Consider the following 6,195-nt stretch of genomic DNA (forward strand, 5'->3'; position numbering starts at 1 on the left):
GATCAAATTGACTTGTTGAGTCAATATCTTGTTCTGAGCCAATATGGCATTCAGAGTATCAATCTCAAGAACTCCTTTCTTCTGACTTGTCCCATTGTTCACAGGATTCCTTTCAGAAGTGTACATGAATTGGTTATTTGCAACCATTTCAATGAGCTCTTGAGCTTCTGTAGGCGTCTTCTTCAGATGAAGAGATCCTCCAGCAGAGCTATCCAAAGACATCTTGGATAGTTCAGAGAGACCATCATAGAAAATACCTATGATGCTCCATTCAGAAAGCATGTCTGAAGGACATTTTCTGATTAATTGTTTGTATCTTTCCCAAGCTTCATAGAGGGATTCTCCATCCTTCTGTCTGAAGGTTTGGACTTCCACTCTAAGCTTACTCAATTTTGAGGTGGAAAGAACTTTGCCAAGAAGGCATTGACTAGCTTTTCCCAAGAGTCCAGGCTTTCTTTAGGTTGAGAGTCCAACCATATTCTAGCTCTGTCTCTTACAGCAAAAGGGAATAGCATCAGTCTGTAGACCTCAGGGTCAACCCCATTAGTCTTGACTGTGTCACAGATTTGCAAGAATTCAGCTAAAAACTGATGAGGATCTTCCAATGGAAGTCCATGGAACTTGCAATTCTGTTGCATTAGAGAAACTAATTGAGGCTTAAGCTCAAAGTTGTTTGCTCCAATGGCAGGGATAGAGATGCTTCTCCCATAGAAGTCGGGAGTAGGTGCAGTAAAGTCACCCAGCACCTTCCTTGCATTGTTGGCATTGTTGTTGTTTTCGGCTGCCATGTCTTCTTCTTTGAAGAATTCGGTCAGGTCCTCAACAGAGAGTTGTGCCTTAGCTTCTCTTAGCTTTCGCTTCAAGGTCCTTTCAGGTTCAGGGTCAGCTTCAACAAGAATGCCTTTGTCTCTGCTCCTGCTCATATGAAAGAGAAGAGAACAAGAAAATGTGGAATCCTCTATGTCACAGTATAGAGATTCCTTGAGGTGTCAAAGGAAAAGAAAAGTAGAAGACAGAAGTAGAAAATTCGAACTTATCAAAGAAGATGGAGTTCGAATTTTGCATTAAGGAATAGTGTTAGTCCATAAATAGAAGGATGTGGGAAGAAGGGAAGCAATTTTCGAAAATTAAGTAAAAGATTTTGAAAATATTTTTGAAAAACACTAATTGATTTTCGAAAATAAGAGTGGGAAAGAAATCAAGTGATTTTTGAAAAAGATTTGAAATTAGAAGTCAAAAAGATTTGATTGAAAATTATTTTGAAAAAGATGAGGTTAAGAAGATATGATTGGTTAAAAAAAATGTGATTGAGAAGATATGATTTGAAAACAATTTTAAAAAGATTTGATTTTAAAAATTAATAACTTGGCTATCAAGAAAAGATATGATTCAAACATTAAACCTTTCTCAACAGAAAAGGCAACATACTTGAAATGTTCAATCAAATCATTAATTGATAGCAAGTATCTTTGAAAAAGGAAAGAAATTAATTTTGAAAACATTTGATTGAAAAGATATGATTTGAAAAAGATTTGATTTTGAAAAACTTTGAAAACTTGAAAAAAATTGATTTGAAAACAAAATCCTCCCCCTTGTGCCATCCTGGCGTTAAACGCCCAGAATGGTGCACATTCTGGCGTTTAACGCCCAAAACTATACCCTTTTGGGCGTTAAACGCCCAACCAGGTACCCTGGCTGGCATTTAAACGCCAGTCTGTCTTCTTCACTGGGCATTTTTGAATGCCCAGCTTTTTCTGTGTGATTCCTCTGCAGTATGTTCTGAATCTTCAATTCTCTGTATTATTGACTTGAAAAGACACAAATTAAAAATATTTTTGGATTTTTAATAATAAGGAATCATCAAAATGCAACTAAAATCAAATAATAATGCATGCAAGACACCAAACTTAGCAGTTTGTATACCATTGACACTAACAAAATGAGAATGCATATAACAAAACACTCAAGTCAATAGAATTCAAAGATCAAAACAAAGAAATCATCAAGAAACAACTTGAAGATCAATGAGGACACATGCATGAATGCAATAAGAACAGAAACATGCAATTGATACTAAACTTAAGATGAGACTCTAGACTCAAACAAGACATATTTTTGGATTTTATGATTTTGTAAATTTTTTTGTGCTTTTTTCGAAAATTATATGAAAAGAAAATAAAGGTATCAAAATTCTTAATGAGAATTCCAGGAATCATGCAATGTTAGTCTAAAGGAATTAGACATAGCTAGCCAAGCTTCAGCAGGACATTGCATTCAAGAGCTAAATTGATGAGGATCAATCAGCTTTGGTGATGATAAGAACATCACCTTGAAACACTAGAATTCATTCTTAAGAACTCTGAAGAAAAATACCTAATCTAAGCAACAAGATGAACCGTCAGTTGTCCATACACAAAACAATCCCCGGCAACGGCGCCAAAAACTTGGTGCGCGAAATTGTGAACAATACTTTTTCACAACTCTCATAATCCCCGGTCATGAACTCCAAAAACTTGGTAGCTCAATTCTATGGCATTACACAACTTCGCACAACTAACCAGCAAGTGCACTGGGTCGTCCAAGTAATAAACCTTACGCGAGTAAGGGTCGATCCCACGGAGATTGTTAGTATGAAGCAAGCTATGGTCATCTTGTAAATCTCAGTCAGGCAGACTCAAATGGGTATAGGTAATAAACGCATAAAGCATAAAGATAAAGATAGAGGTACTTATGTAATTCATTGGTAGGAACTTCAGATAAGCGCATGAAGATGCCTTCCCTTCCGTCTCTCTGCTTTCCTACTGTCTTCATCCAATCCTTCTTATTCCTTTCCATGGCAAGCTTGAGTAGGGTTTCACCGTTGTCAATGGCTACCTCCCATCCTCTCAGTGAAAACGATTGCATATTCTCTGTCACAGCACGCGGAATTCAGCTGTCGGTTCTCGGTCAGGCCGGAATAGAATCCATCGATTCTTTTGCGTCTGTCACTAACGCCCCGCCTGCTAGGAGTTTGAAGCACGTCACAGTCATTCAATCATTGAATCCTACTCAAAATACCACAGACAAGGTTTAGACCTTCCGGATTCTCTTGAATGCCGCCATCAGTTCTCGCCTATACCACGAAGACTCTGATCTCACGGAATGGTTGGCTCGTTTGTCAGGCGAGCACTCGGTTGTCAGGCGATCAACCATGCATCGTGCAATCAGGAATCCAAGAGATATTCACTAGAGCCTTGGTTGCTTGTAGAACAAAAGTGGTTGTCAGTCACCTTGTTCATAAGTGAGAATGATGATGAGTGTCACGGATCATCACATTCATCAAGTTGAAGAACAAGTGATATCTTAGAACAAGAACAAGCGGAATTGAGTGGAAGAACAATAGTAATTGCATTAATACTCGAGGTACAGCAGAGCTCCACACCTTAATCTATGGTGTGTAGAAACTCCACCGTTGAAAATACATAAGAACAAAAGTGATCATTGGCTTCGGCCTAGGGTGTACAGAGATGAGTAAATGACATAAAAATCCACTTCCGGGCCCACTTGGTGTGTGCTTGGTCTGAGCAATGAAGCAATTTCGTGTAGAGACTCTTCTTGGAGTTAAACGCCAGCTTTTATGCCAGTTTGGGCGTTTAACTCCCATTTAGGTGCCAGTTCCGGCGTTTAACGCTGGAATTTCTGAGGGTGACTTTGAACGCCGGTTTGGGCCATCAAATCTTGGGCAAAGTATGGACTATCATATATTGCTGGAAAGCCCAGGATGTCTACTTTCCAACGCCGTTGAGATCGCGCCAATTGGGCTTCTGTAGCTCCAGAAAATCCACTTCGAGTGCAGGGAGGTCAGAATCCAACAGCATCTGCAGTCCTTTTCAGTCTCTGGATCAGATTTTTGCTCAGGTCCCTCAATTTCAGCCAGAAAATACCTGAAATCACAGAAAAACACACAAACTCATAGTAAAGTCCAGAAAAGTGAATTTTAACTAAAAACTAATAAAAATATACTAAAAACTAACTAGATCATACTAAAAACATACTAAAAACAATGCCAAAAAGGGTACAAATTATCCGCTCATCATACGCCCCTACACTAGAAGGGTCAACTTTAATCAAAGGTTGGACCAAGTCCTTATGGACACATGTGTGGAAGGAGCTCAATGGAAAAGAGACTCCAAAGACAAGCCAGTTCAACTAAGAAGACTGGACCTCAAGCCTGTGGCTAGAGGATGGTTGGAGTTCATTCAACGCTCCATCATTCCCACTAGCAACCGATCTGAAGTTACTGTGGATCGGGCCATCATGATTCATAGCATCATGATTGGAGAGGAAGTAGAAGTTCATGAAGTCATCTCCAATGAAATCTACAAAATAGCCGAAAAGCCCTCCACCAAGGCAAGGCTAGCTTTTCCTCACCTTATTTGCCATCTATGTTACTCAGCTGGAGTTATCATAGAAGGAGACATCTCCATTGAAGAGGATAAGCCCATCACCAAGAAGAGGATGGAGCAAGCAAGAGAGACCCTCCACGGATCTCAAGAAATGCATGAGGAAGCTCATCATCAAGAAATCCCTGAGATGCCTCAAGGGATGCACTTTCCTCCCAACAACTATTGAGAACAACTCAACACTTCCCTTGAAGATTTGAGCCACAATGTGGAACAACTAAGGGTGGAACATCATGAGCACTCCATCATTCTCCATGAAATAAGAGAAGATCAAAGAGCAATGAGGGAGGAGCAACAAAGGCAAGGAAGGGACATAAAAGAGCTTAAGGACATTGTTGGTCCTTCAAGAAGAAGACGCCACTAAGGTGGATTCATTCCTTGTTCTTATTTCTTTCTGTTTTTCGGTTTCTATGTTATGTTTATCTATATTTTGTGTCTCTACTTCATGATCATTAGTATGTAGTAACCATGTCTTAAAGCTATGAATAAAATCCACTAATCCTTCACCTCTCTTAAATGAAAAATGTTTTAATTCAAAAGAACAAGAAGTACATGAATTTCGAATTTATCCTTGAATTTAGTTTAATTATATTGATGTGGTGACAATACTTTTTGTTTTCTGAATGAATGATTGAACAGTGCATATGTCTTTTGATATTGTTGTTTATGAATGTTAAAACTGTTGGCGCTTGAAAGAATGATGAACAAAGAAAAATGTTATTGATGATCTGAAAAATCATGAAATTGATTCTTGAGGCAAGAAAAAGCAGTGAATAGCAAAAGCTTGCAAAAAAAATAGAAAGAAAAAGAAAAAGCAAGTAAAAAAAGCCAATAGCCCTTAAAACCAAAAGGCAAGGGTAAAAAGGATCCAAGGCTTTGAGCATCAATGGATAGGAGGGCCCATGGAAATTAAATCCAAGCCTAAGCGGCTAAATGAAGCTGTCCCTAACCATGTGCTTGTGTCATGAAGGTCCAAGTGAAAAGCTTGAGACTGAGTGGTTAAAGTCGTGATCCAAAGCAAAAGAGTGTGCTTAAGAGCTCTGGACACCTCAAACTGGGGACTCTAGCAAAGCTAAGTCACAATCTGAAAAGGTTCACCCAGTTATGTGTCTGTGGCATTTATGTATCCGGTGGTAATACTGGAAAACAAAGTGCTTAGGGCCACGGCCAAGACTCATAAGTAGCTGTGTTCAAGAATCAACATGCTTAACTAGGAAAGTCAATAACACTAATTATAATTAAGTGAGATGCCAATCATTCTAAACTTCAAAGGAAAAAGTGAGATGCCAAAACTGTTCAGAAGCAAAAAGCTACAAGTCCCGCTCATCTAATTATAATTAATATTCATTGATATTTTGGAATTTATAGTACATTCTCTTCTTTTTATCCTAATTGATTTTCAGTTGCTTGGGGACAAGCAACAATTTAAGTTTGGTGTTGTGATGAGCGGATAATTTATACGCTTTTTGGCATTATTTTTAGGTAGTTTTTAGTGACTTCAAGCTACTTTTAGGGATGTTTTCATTAGTTTTTATATTAAATTCACATTTCTGGACTTTACTATGAGTTTGTGTGCTTTTCTATGATTTCGGGTAATTTCTGGCTGAAATTAAGGGACTTAAGCAAAACTCTGAAAAAGGCTGACAAAAGGACTGCTGATGCTGTTGGATTCTGACCTCCCTGCACTCGAAATGCATTTTCTGGAGCTACAGAACTCGAAATGGCGCACTCTTAACGGCGTTGGAAAATAGAC

At 38.6% G+C, this 6,195-nt stretch overlaps 1 non-coding gene across 1 annotated transcript; it reads left to right on the top strand.

Annotated features, from left to right (window-relative positions):
• Positions 1-276: 276 nt before the first annotated feature.
• LOC130971181 (small nucleolar RNA R71) lies at positions 277-384 on the top strand. Its single transcript, XR_009082415.1, has one exon. It is a non-coding gene; the product is annotated as a small nucleolar RNA R71 (small nucleolar RNA).
• Positions 385-6,195: the final 5,811 nt, after the last annotated feature.

The sequence above is a fragment of the Arachis stenosperma genome, chromosome 3, assembly GCF_014773155.1.
Source record: "Arachis stenosperma cultivar V10309 chromosome 3, arast.V10309.gnm1.PFL2, whole genome shotgun sequence".
NCBI classification, from domain to species: Eukaryota; Viridiplantae; Streptophyta; class Magnoliopsida; order Fabales; family Fabaceae; genus Arachis; species Arachis stenosperma.